The 12,311-nt window shown below is 44.6% G+C and overlaps 1 protein-coding gene across 1 annotated transcript in view; it reads right to left on the bottom strand.

The window, feature by feature from the left end:
* The window catches only part of LOC122814162 (transcriptional protein SWT1-like), an 881,598-nt gene that overhangs the window by 712,773 nt on the left and 156,514 nt on the right, over positions 1-12,311 (bottom strand). The window lies entirely within an intron of this gene.

Raw genomic sequence — 12,311 nt, 5'->3', positions numbered from 1 at the left:
AGGGCAATGCAGAGAATTGATAATGGGTTGAACCTGCAAGAAATCTGAGGTATCTTCTGCAATTTTGTCTGATTGGGACATGCAGGTATGCCTCCTTGAGGTCCAATGTTACCAGCCAAGACTCCTTGCCCAGCATGGGAAGAAGTTGCTGTAGAGTGAGCATCTTGAATTTTGGTGCAGTAGGAATGTGTTTAGGATGGAAAGATCCCAAATAGGTCTCCAATCTTTTCCCTTCCTTGGCACCAGAAATAGCCTGGAATAAAAACCTTGACCTTGTTCGTGCGTAGGTACCTCTTGAATAGCTTTCATGTTTATAAGATCTGAAATTTGCTTTTGTGCCTCTGCCCTTTGATTGTGTGGTAGGTTTGGCATGCCTTTCATTTTTGGAAGGGTATGAAAATGGAATTTGTAGCCTCTGCTTATAATGTTCAGGATCCATTTGTCCTTTGTGACAATATGCCAATTTTTTGAGAATAGTGCCAGCTTTCCTCCTAAGGGGGCTGCCATTTGAGAACTGGTTGGCATGCAAAGGGGAAAGTCATTGGTTTTGCTTTCTGAAAGATTGCGAGTTGTCCTCACCACCTCTTTGTGTAGGAGCTTGCCATTGTCTGCCTCTGTACGAGCCTTGTGTTTGTCCTCTGCCCATCGGGCGCCTGTATCTGCCTCTTTGGGGTCTGTCTGTGGCAGGAAAGGACCAGTTTTTGGAAGGCCAATTTCTACTAAAAGCGTGGGGTTGAACCTGCAGAAATTCTTTCACAGTTTGCATTGATTTAGCCTTTTCCTCCATTTTCCATAATACTTCCTCAGCATTTGCCCCAAATAGTACATCCTTTTGAAGAGGAGCGTCTAGTAATTTAGCTTTGACATGATCAGGCAAGGCTTGTTCCTTGAGCCAGGCATGCCTACGTATGACTGAGCCTGTAACAGCAGCTCTACATGAGGCCTCTACAGCATCAAAACCACATTGTAAGGTATGTTTACCCACTTGTTCTGCACTATGCATCAAATCCTGCAACTCCTTCATGTCTGGTTGTTCAGGTTGTGACATTTTACTTTTCAATTGAGATAACAGAAACTGTTGGTATTTTAGCATGTGAAACTGACAGTTTAAGGCCCTCATGGATAAGGTAGCCGAGGTATATACCTTTTTTCCCCACCTTTCTAAGGATCTGGAATCTCTCTCGGAAGGCAATGGGTTTTTGGCAATGGAGGCCTTAACTCCCTTGGGCCCCTGTGAGATGGTTTCTGGGTCAGCAGCATGGTTTTTGTATAGAAATTGGTGTGAGTCAGGAACCCTGTAGTACCTGCCAGGCTTAACTGGAGCTGGAGGAAGAGAGTCCGGGTTAAGGCAGGCCACCGAGTAAACATCATCTAGGATGTCCAGGACAGGAGGTATAGCCAGAGGCCTGTGCTGGGGTAACAAAGGAAATTCCCTGAGCCTTTTCTTGGAATCTGAATAATCCTGGCCTTCCCAGTGGAAGTGTTCCCTTAAGGTATGCAGAGTTTCACCAAATGAGTAATCCTCGGGGGGGGGGGGGGATACAGAAGGAATAGATTCCTCTGCATCAGAGTCTTCAAAAGGGGAAAAAGACTGTTCCTGATAATCAGAGTGCTCTGAAATAATGGAGCCCTGATCAGAGGAGGGAGAATCTTCCTCCACTCTGGGTCTTTTGTCCGGAGGTGGCTGAGAACCTCTGATTAGAGTAATTAAATCCTCAGCCATTTTAAGCATCTGTTTCTTAGGCATGGGACCTGGAGATGGGCCCTGTGTAGCTGGTCTCTTAGGGTGCATGCTAGCTTTAGACTTGGTGAAAGCCTTGATGGAGAAAGAAGAGGAAGGTCTGAAGACACCTTGAGTGGAGGTGGACCTGTCCACATTCTGTGTTTCAATGCCAAGTGTGGCTTCGGTATCTGTAGTCAGGGTGTGGGCGAGGAGCCTGCGACCTGGTACAGGAGACACCGCCAAAGATGTGTCGTCGGTAATCAGGGGCTGCTGAGAACCGGACCAAGTGTAGTCGGCTTTGGCATGGTGTCGGTAGAGGCCGCGGACCTCGAGTGTCAGTCCTTGTCTTTGCGTTTTTTAGACTAAACCGGAGTCGGAGTATCCGACGACATAGTATAGTTAAATGCTTTCCCAAAATAATGCTGGGCGAACTCCGCCCGACGCTTAATAGTGCATTTGTTGAATGTAGCACAAAAGCAACAGACCGAGACGTCGTGGTCTGGGCCTAAACAAGGTATACAGAGGGAATGGAAATCCTTATGCGGTATTTGCTTCCCACAAGAAATACAATTATTAACTTTGTCTGATATTGGTCTGAGGCAAGAAAAAGTTTCCCCAACGGGGTACTTAGCTTTTAAGAAGACTTCGGTTCCAAATTTTTCGTAATCTCAGGAGCTGGCCGACCGGCACTTGCGAACTACTGCTTCTGCTTCGGGCACCGCACGGCAAGAAAGACTGGAGAAAATGGCGTTGGCTGGTTCTTTTATATCCCTGTCGCACTGACATCAGGGAAGAAGCGACGACAACCGACGCCGGACCTAGACTTTGGAATTCGGCCGACCGAGGACCCGCCTGACGGCAGGAGAACCCCATCTGTTATGACTGCAGCTGTATGCACGATGAACATCAGTAAAAGCCCTAATGGCCCGCCCACACACACACACACACACACACACACACTTAACAAGGGATTAGACCTAGGCGGGAAACCAGACTACAAATCAGTACTACACAAACACTTTTTTTTTTTTAAACTAACACAACGACCAAACGCGAAGAAGGGAGGAAAAAAAGGGAAAGGTATTCACACCCAACTACACTAATAAGACCAAAAAACCTTACCACCTTGCTTAGAGCTCAGAGACCATGATGCTGACTCATAGAGCGGCAAATGAGATCTGGGGCTAGACAGAAGGAAGTGATGTAATATAGGTAGGGGAGGAGCTTGGAGCCCGGCGCTGATGCTTGAAAAGTTTTGCCAGCTCAGATCTGAATCGGATCCGAATACCCGTATGTGCAGAAAGAATGAAGTTAACTACTTCAGATCTGTTTTTCTGGGGACATAAAGGCCATTTGCTGTTCTGTGTCCAGTAAGGCTCCCAAAAATAAGATTTTCCTGGTAGGTGTCTGTTTTGATTTCCTTTCGTTGATAGTGAACCCGAGAGAGGTTATTAGGGTTTTTATAAATGGGAGGTGCTTCAGGAGCAGCTCTTTGCAGTCTGCCTGTATGAGACAGTCATCCAGGTAAGGGTAAATCTGCACATTGTTTTGCCTGCAGAAGGAAATGGCAGGAGCCAGACATTTGAATACCCTGGGAGCAGTAGGTAAGCCACATGGCAAAGCACATAATTGAAAGTGTCATGATCCTGCTCTGAAGCACAGGAATTTTCTGCATGATTCCCTTATTGGGATGTGCAGGTAAGCATCTTTTAGGTCTAAGGTGACCATCCAAGCTTTGTTTGGCAGCATAGGTAGAAGCTGTTGTAAGGTAAGCATTTTGAGTTTTGGGATTACCAGGAAAGTATTAAGAAAGGATAGGTCCAGGATGGGATGCCAAGTTCCCTCTTTCCTAGGAACAAGGTATAGTCTGGAATAGCATCCTTTTGCAACTTGTTCTGGAGGCACTAGGGCTATTAGGCTTTGCACTTGTTTTAGTGCTTCTGCCCACTGGTTTGGAGGTAGGTCTGGGTACCCTCTTGGAGGTGGTAGTTCTCGGATATTAAATTTGTACCCCTGAGCAATGATTTTTAAGACCCATTGATCTTTTGTTATAAAGTTCCAATTTTCTCTGAAAAGAGATAGCCTTCCTCCTAGCTTTTGGAGTGGTGGAGGTAGGCAGAGATGGGAAAGGTAGTCATTGAGAGTTTTAGCATACATAGTTGCTTTTGAACTCCCTGCTCAAGAGTTAGAGGGGGGGGCACTGTTTAGTTCTTTGCTGGCCCTGAGTTTGAGCCCTGGTGGGTCTGTCACTATGGGTTTTGCCTTGTGCCTGCCTGTTGGGTGCAGGAAAGGACTAGTGTTTAGAGGGAAAATTTCTGCTGAACCTAGGAGGTTGTATTTGAAGGAAATCTTTAACAGTCCACATCGATATTGCTTTGTCTTCCATCTTTTTAAGTACCTCTTCAGTTTTCTGTCCAAACAAGCAGTCTTTGTCAAGAGGTGAATCCATGATTTTAGCTTTGACATGATCAGGAGGAGGCTGTTCCTTCAACCATGCATGTCTTCTGATAACAGATCCTGCCACTGCTCCCCTGCTAGAAGCTTCTAGGGTGTCAAACCCACAGTGCAAGGAGTGCTTTGCCACCTGAGATGAAGAGTGCAGTAATTCTGCTACCTCTTTATTATTGGCAAAATCTGGTAAAGCAGAAATTTTCTGTTTCAAAAGTTCCAAAGTATGCTGTTGATATTTTAACATATGGAACTAACAGTTGAGAGCCCTTATAGTTAAAGTTGCAGAGGTATATACTTTTTTACCCCATTTGTCTAGGCCCCTGGATTCTTTGCCTGAGGGAGTAGGATTCTTTGCAGAGGTAGCCTTAACTCCCTTAGGTTCCTGAGTAATCACCTATGGGTCTGTTACAGGATTTCTGTAGAGGAATCTATGTGACTCAGGTACCCTGTAATACCTGTCAGGTTTTCTGGGTGCAGGTAGAAGGGTGTCAGGGGTAAGGCTGGATTCTTGGTAAACATCATCTACCACCTCCAAGATGGGTGGGATGGCCAAAGGCCTATGCTGGGGTAGGTCTAGAAACTCTCTTAGTCTTTTCTTGGATTGAGGGAAATCTGTTGATTCCCAATGGAAGTGTTCCCTGAGGGTGTGGATGGTTCCCCCAAAGGAAAAGTCCTCCAGGAGTGATGCAGAAAGTATAGATTTGTCTGCATATGAGTCTTCATAGGTAGTAAGAGGATTTTCATCTTCAAAGACAGAGGAGTCAGATCCCTCTGAGTCTAAATCCGAAAGGACCCCTTCTCCTTTTGGCTGGAGTGGCCTGATTACCCCGGATGAAAGTGATGAGATCCTCCATTTTAAGCATTCTAGTCTGAGGAGGGGGACGAGTTGTGGAATGGAGACTTTTTGCTGTTTTCTTTGGAGTGGGTCTAAGTCTGGCCTGAATGGTATCCCTCTGTGCCATTGGTGTGTTAGTTGAAAGAGAGGGCGAAGGCCGTGAAGTGAAATCCGAAGTGCAAGCGGCATCCTCGGAAGCCGGTGCCTGCTTAGCAGCTCCGGACCCAACTGAGGGCGAAACAGCTGAAGGCTCATTAGACGATGCAGACATCTGTGGCATACAGGACTCCGAAAGGGTCTCAGTAGAGGCCTGCGAATAAATCGAGTCGGGCATCAGGGGCTGCGAAAGCACCTCAATGAATTCTGAAGAACTGATGACACATTTAGCGGTAGTGTTGTCGGAAGGCTTGGCCTTATGCGGTTTGTCTCTATACTTATCTTTTTGTTTTTTCGGAAGATCTGCGGTTTGCTGACTGATGGATGCCATATCGGTAGTCGGAGGCGGAAGACGAAAATAACTGGCTACAAACAGAGCTATACGACAAATAGTTCTAGCGTTAAAGAGGGCACAGAACCGACAGTGGGGTACGCCGTGACCTGGGCCTAAGCAAGTGACCCAGTAAGAATGGAAGTCTTGGTGTGGTATTTGCTTTTCACAGGCAAGACAGCTATTGGCTTTTTCGGACATTGGTTAGTGCAAGAAAAAGGACGGATCCCCAATGAGGTACTTAGCTTTAGATGTTTTCAGCTGAAGTTCGAAATCTGGAAACAGCCGACCAGCACTGTTGTGAATTGCTTCTGCTACGGACTCCATGGCAAGAAAGACTGAGGTAATGGCGTTGCCTGCTCTCCTTTATAGCTCGGATGACCTGACATCACCCAGCAAGCAACAGCAGCTGAGGCACAAAACCTTAACTCTGGTATTCGGACCGACTTAGGGCTACCACAGCATGGATAACCCCAATGGTGATGACTGCAGCAGTGAGAAATGAAGAACATCTGACTTTCTTAAATTTATGGTGAACCCCAGATTTTGTAGAAGATTGATGGTAAAGGCAATATTTCGCTCCATCTCCTCTGTGGAGGTAGCTAGAAGGAGAAGGTCATCCAGGTACGGAAAGATGTGTATTCCCTGGAGTCTGCAGTGGGCAATCACAGGAACAAGGCATTTGGTGAAAACCCTTGGTATGGCAGAAAGCCTCAAGGGCAAGTCACAGAACTAAGAATGCCATAATGATACAGAGAAGTGTAAAAACTTCCTGTAGTTAGGATGGATGGGAAAGTGCAGATATGCAACGTTGATATCCAGGGCAATCATGAAGGCTTGAGGAAGAATGAGTGGGAACAGAGTCGTGAGCATCAGCATGCGGAAAGTCAGAGTACTCTCAGGAAGATACTGAGATGAGATAGATCGTGGATGGGTCTCAAGGGACCTTCCTTCCTGGGCACAAGGAACAACCTGGAATAAAATCCTTTGCCTATTTGTTTTTTGGGAACACTATGGATGGTCCCTTGGTTCAATAATTTATTTATTATTTATTTTAAATTTGATGACCGGGAAAGTCCACTGGGCCATAAAGAACAAATTTTCAGTTGAGGCCCGGGGAGAAAAGCTCCAAATTATTGCAAGTTACATGCTAAAAAAGAGTAACAAAGATTTGTACAGAACAAGTAAACATTTGCAGAGGAATAATACATCATGTAATAGGCATTCAATGAGTTAACATTTAAAACAAATGGTTAAGCTGAGTATTTACAGAAAAGACATTTTGTCAATAAGCTCTTAGTAAGTTAACATTTACACAAACTGCTAGTAGCCCTTTGCAGGTTAGGTGAACTATTTTGCATGAAGAAGGTACCAGAATATTTTTTATGGAAAGTATAGTACATTAGATAGCAGACAGAAAATCAGTCCCAGGTAGGGGAGAGATTGTATTAGGTTGAGATGAAGCAATAGTAGCGGTAATTGGTTTTGATTTCAATGCAAGGTAGAAACAGAGGGGTTTATGTTGGAGAGTGACATGGGCAATCCCATTTGGCTGACAGAGAGAATAGCTGAGATTTGAAATTTGTAAGGTTTGGTAGGTTGTGTAGGTGAGGTGGGAGAGAGTTCCACTGTTTTGCTAAGGAGTAGGACAGTAGTAGATGGCCAGGAGGCCGTGATGGTTTCTGGACCTGAAGGAGATTTTGATTAATGGATCTAAGTAGGCAGTTGGGTTTGTAGGGTTTTAAGGATGTAGCGAGAGATGGGCAGTTTGCAGATTTAAAGATGAGCTTGTGGGCAATGGTGAGTTGTAGGTAGTTGGGTAGTTCAAGCTAGTTTAGGGTGAGGAGGGAGTGTCAGTGGTGGGATGAGTTTTTTGAATTGGTTGCACATTTACAGATTTTGTGGCAGCAGGATTCAAGTTTGGCTCGTATGCTGAATTGGAGATTTGTGAACAGAGGGGCACCATACATAAGGGAGGGGAGCAGGAAGGTGGATGCTAGGTTTTGACAGGTAGAGGGGCTGAGGAAGTAGTCTGTAGAGAAGACCTATCTTTTGGTGTGTTTTTTTGATTGCGGAGTGGATGTGGATATCAAATTTTAGTTCTTCATCAATGATGATGCAGAGAAGCTTGGTGGTGGGAACAATTTCAAGGGGGGGTGTTCTGGCTCTGTATGGTAAAAGAGGTTTAGTCAATAATGGAACTGTTGTTAGGGGAAAATCATTTAGTTTGGTTTTATTTGCATTTACAGCCAAGTGGTTGGACTGCATCCAGGTCTCTGTTGTAGAGAAGGCTAATTGGGTTTTAAAGGGTGAGAAGGCTGAGCAGATGATAGTCGAGTTGTCTGCATATTGGATGACAGATGATTCTGGGATGCAGTGGCGAAAGTTGTTAATGAATAGGTTAAAGAGTAGAGGGGCAAGAATGGAACCTTGAGGGATGCCTGTGGGTGTAGGTAGGAAAGGGGAGGTTGAAGTTTTCCATTGGACAGCCTTGCTGGGGGTTGGACAGGTAGCTGGAAAACCAGGCTATGGTGGTAGGAGAGAGATGTAGAGTGGAGAGTTGGGATAAGAGTTGGTTGTGGGAGATGGTGTCAAAGGCCTTTGACAGACCTAGGAATAGTGTAGATACATATTTGTCTGAATGACGTTCAACAAGTTTGATGGTTTCCAGAAAGGAAAGAAGGGCAGTCGTGGTGGAGTGGCCAGGGCGGAAGCCATGTTGGGTGGGAGAGAGGAGACTGTTTTGGGTTAAGTGTGTCATGAGTTGTGCTTGGATAGTTTTCTCTAGAATTTTAGAAAGAGGGAAAAGGATGGCTATAGACCTGAAGTTGGTGGTGTCAGTATTTTTGCCACCTTTGTGGAGGGGGATGATGTAAGCATGGCACCAGACAGAAGGGATGTATGATTCTTGTATGGGTCTATTAATAAGAATAGAGATGGGATAGGCGATGTTGTCTGCAGATTGTTTGAGGAAGGTAAGTGGAAGATTGTCAGGTGGATTGCGACAGGGTTTGAGTTTGAGGAGAAGTCTTTTTATAGTGCTTGTGGAAATGGGAGTAGGGCAGAAGGTTGTAAGGGGGGTAGATGATTGGGGTGGAGGTTGTGGTGGGAGGGGCTGGGGCACAGGGGTGGGAAGGAAGTGGATAGTCTGGCTATGCAGTCTATGAAGAATTAGTTGAACTGGGTGGCTGTGTTAAGGTCGGCGAGAGTAGGATTAGGACAGGGGGGTTTCTTTATTACCAGGGTGCAGAATGGATGAGATGGAGTCCCAGAATTTTTTGGGATTTGTTGAGTGCAGGGACTGGAGTTTGTAGTAGTGGGCTTTGCGGTCTTTAGTTATTAGCTTTTTTGTGGAGTTTCAAAGTTGCGTAAATTCTAGGAGGGAGTTGGGGAGTTTATGTTTTTGATACTGTTTCCATTTTTTGTCCCTTTGTTGCATAATTTTAAAAGAGCCTCTGGGAAAAAGGCAAATTTGTTCCCTGGCAGTTTGAGGGATGACCCTGAAGGAGGATAGTTGATCCCACACCATGAAGTATCCTTTCTGAACAACTGAGAGGATCCAGGCATCTTGGGTTATGCTTTCCCAGGCTGGTAGGGATAGGGGAAGGTACTGGGAAAGTGGAATGTGGGTGGGAGAAGGAAAGCAGACAAAGAGAGGACGGCTTGTCTGAAAAATAGATGCTTAGGTGGCGGAGTTGTCGGTGTTGTCCTAAGCTGCTGTGGTCTCCCATCATTCGTTTTTGTTCTGGGTTACATGTGACGGGAATGTCTATGCACAAAAGCAGGCTTTGCAGGGTAATTTCTTTGGAACTTGGGAACTGGGGAAACAAAAATATGTTTCAATTCCTGCAGTGTCTTACTCTCTTCCTGCAATGATTTGAACAGGTTATCAGCTGCAGGTCCGAGAAGCATCCTTAAATTTAGCTTTTATGTCCTCAGGAAAGGGCTGAAGTCTTAGCCTAGAAAATCTTCTAATCACTGATCCAGAGGCAGCTGCTCTGACAGAAGCCTCTGCAGCATCATAGCTGCATTTTATGGAGTGATGTGCTACTTGAGAAGAACCACCAACCAAAGTAGCAGCCAAGGTTTTATTTTCTGAGTCAGGTGAGGCTGCAATTACCTGTGAAAGTTGGGACACAAGTTCTAAAGTGAATCTGGTCATGTGTGTTTGGTAATTTATGGTCCTGAAAGCTAGAGTGGCAGAAGTGTATACTGTTTTTGCCTAGTACATGCAGGATCCTGCTATCCTTATCAGATGGTAAGAGGGAAGTGGAGAGCAGTAATTCTGATGGCTTGTCAGAAGCCACAGAAATTACAGAAGGTTCTGCAGGACATCTGAAGAGAAAGCTGCGGTCCTCTGGGGCTTTGTAAAAGCTGTCTGGCTTTTTGGTGGCAGGCGGCTTGGAGTCTTGTTCCTGTGAAGCTGAGGCAAAAGCATCAAAAAAGGCAGGTAAGACAAGAGGGATAGCTGATGGGCTAGGGGATTCCACCTTTAACAGCTCAAAGTATCTTTTTTTGTACTTAAGATACTTGGGTACCATCCCATTTGAAGTAGTGTCTCGTCTTAGCTAGGGTCTCTCTAAAGGACAGATCTTCCATTGGTGAGTCTGTACCATTTGATTCCTCTTCCGGGGAGGCATAATCCAGGGCGGAAGAGATCTGAGAAGAGTAAGCCATGGATTCATCTCCTGAAGATGCCACTTATTCAGATGTATCCATTTCCCTACTTCTTTAAAGTGGAGAGACAGTACTGGGTAGGTGGGTCAAGGCTGTAAACCCTGGAGGAGGCCTAACTGACATAAGGGCAATGAAAAGGCCCTGACTGAATTGCTGCCATTCTCTAGTAGGTTATTTTTGGTGGAGACAAGTGCTTGTTTTTTTGTTTCTTTTTCTCATGCAGATCTGCCTTATGTAGGGTAGGAGGGCCCGACATAGGCCTACATTTCATCAGGTCGGAATCTACTTTTTCCCTAACAAGGGTCTATGGAATCTCCTTAGGGCCTTCTGTAATCATGAGCCGTGGCTCCTCTCAGACATCCGACACAGAGGATGTGCTAATTCTCAGATCCACGGTGGCCTGGACTTCACGCTCATCCAGCAGATCTGAGCTGTGAACTGGGAATGTCTCCAGGCTGTTCTCTGCCTCAAAAAAGATGTCGGTATCCAAAGGTGCAGCAGAAGTTTTAGGCCTTTGCTTTTTGGCCTTCTACTTCAAAATCGACTGCTTCGGGCCCTGAGGATCCCTCCACAGCATTTTTTGCTAGAAGCTTTAAGCGCTGATTCTCAAGGTAGATTGCCAGGGAGGATAATCTCTTTCTTAAAGTCTTTGGAACAAACTCCTGACAAATGGAGCAATTTCTGTGGTCATAGTTTGAATTAGGCAGAAAAGGCACTGGAGATGCCTTTTGATTATGTGGAACTTGTCGTCCACATTGGCACTTGCCCCTCTTGAATGACATGAACCCTAACCCAAGACAGTAGCAAAAGTAAAAAAATTTCCCAATGGGGCACTTATCTGAAATTTGAAGAATCGCAAATGACTCTGAGTCAGATTGTATGTTGAAATCTAGCATCTGAATCAGGAGGCAGAGAAGTCTTGAGGATGGTGCGCATGTACGTCACTTTTATGGCCAATGTCTGATTTTAGCCTACTTGCGATGTACCATGCAACCTACAACACTGATGTCTTCTGTATACTGTCCGAGGTCGGGTTGCCTATGACAGGGTACTCCCTCATGTTAAAAATATTGCAACAGATGAATAGAAGGACATCAAATGAATATGGAGAAATGTCAGCCTTGAATGTATAGTGGATGTATTGTGTGGGATGTCAGGTGGCGATGGGAGGTGGGGATACAGCTTCTATTTGGCTATAATCATAACATGAACCTATTAAAGCAGTATGGAACACAGCAAAAAACGTTTCACCGATACATCATGTTGTCATTCCTGATACTCTGATTCTTACCTCCAGTGGACAGCAAATGAAGAGTCCACAGACAAATCTCCGGTCTAAAAGGCTTCGTAAACTCAAGAATACAGGAAAGGAAAAACAATTACTTCAAGGAATGAAGAATGACACGTTAAACTAATGTAATAATTACTGCTTCACTGTAAGTGAAGCAATGACTACCCATGGTTTACTCACAATGACAAAGCCTGAGTGGATAAATATCTTTAGGAGTGGGTAAAATGTGTTTCATGTGTGGGTAAGAATTGATCAGTGCTATTCTACCAAAATGTTATTTAAAACTTTTTTTTTAAATCCACTAAATACTGGGGCATTTTGTGGTTTCCATTTCTATACACTGAAATGAGTCCAAAAAAGCTTGCTTACTTGTTCAGTTATTTGTTTTATTTACACTTGTCAGATTAATCAGTAGCTTTTTTTCAGGGGAGAGCCAATGTGGTATTCTTACTGAACAGAGGAAGTTTGGACAAGTGGGCACCGGGAACTTCCCCTGCTCTTTTTGATAAATGTTGTGGGATTTTTTTATATCTACCTGCACTACTCCTAAATAAAGCAGATGGGATCTCAGTTTAAACGACTCATTTGATGGCACTGGAAGCCCTAATAAGATGGTGTAATTCTAATGCATTTTTTTTCTTTTATGTTTGTAAGACTGCCATTGGTCTTTAAATGTTATATGCTCAAATGTTTAAACAGGCTGCAGATGGTTTGTTTTTCTATTTTAATACAAGTGTGACAAAAGTTACTTGTTCTTTCCTGTTTTTCTGAATGGCTACATAAGGTCACTTTCAAATCACCACTGCATAATTACGGACTCTTTCTTTCTCTCACAAGTCACAGCTGA

This window comes from Protopterus annectens, chromosome 10.part0 (genome assembly GCF_019279795.1).
Source record: "Protopterus annectens isolate FY-2018-M chromosome 10.part0, PAN1.0, whole genome shotgun sequence".
Classification (NCBI taxonomy): domain Eukaryota; kingdom Metazoa; phylum Chordata; order Ceratodontiformes; family Protopteridae; genus Protopterus; species Protopterus annectens.
The sequence above is the reverse complement of the archived record's forward strand: the minus strand, read 5'-3'. Positions and strand labels throughout refer to the sequence as shown.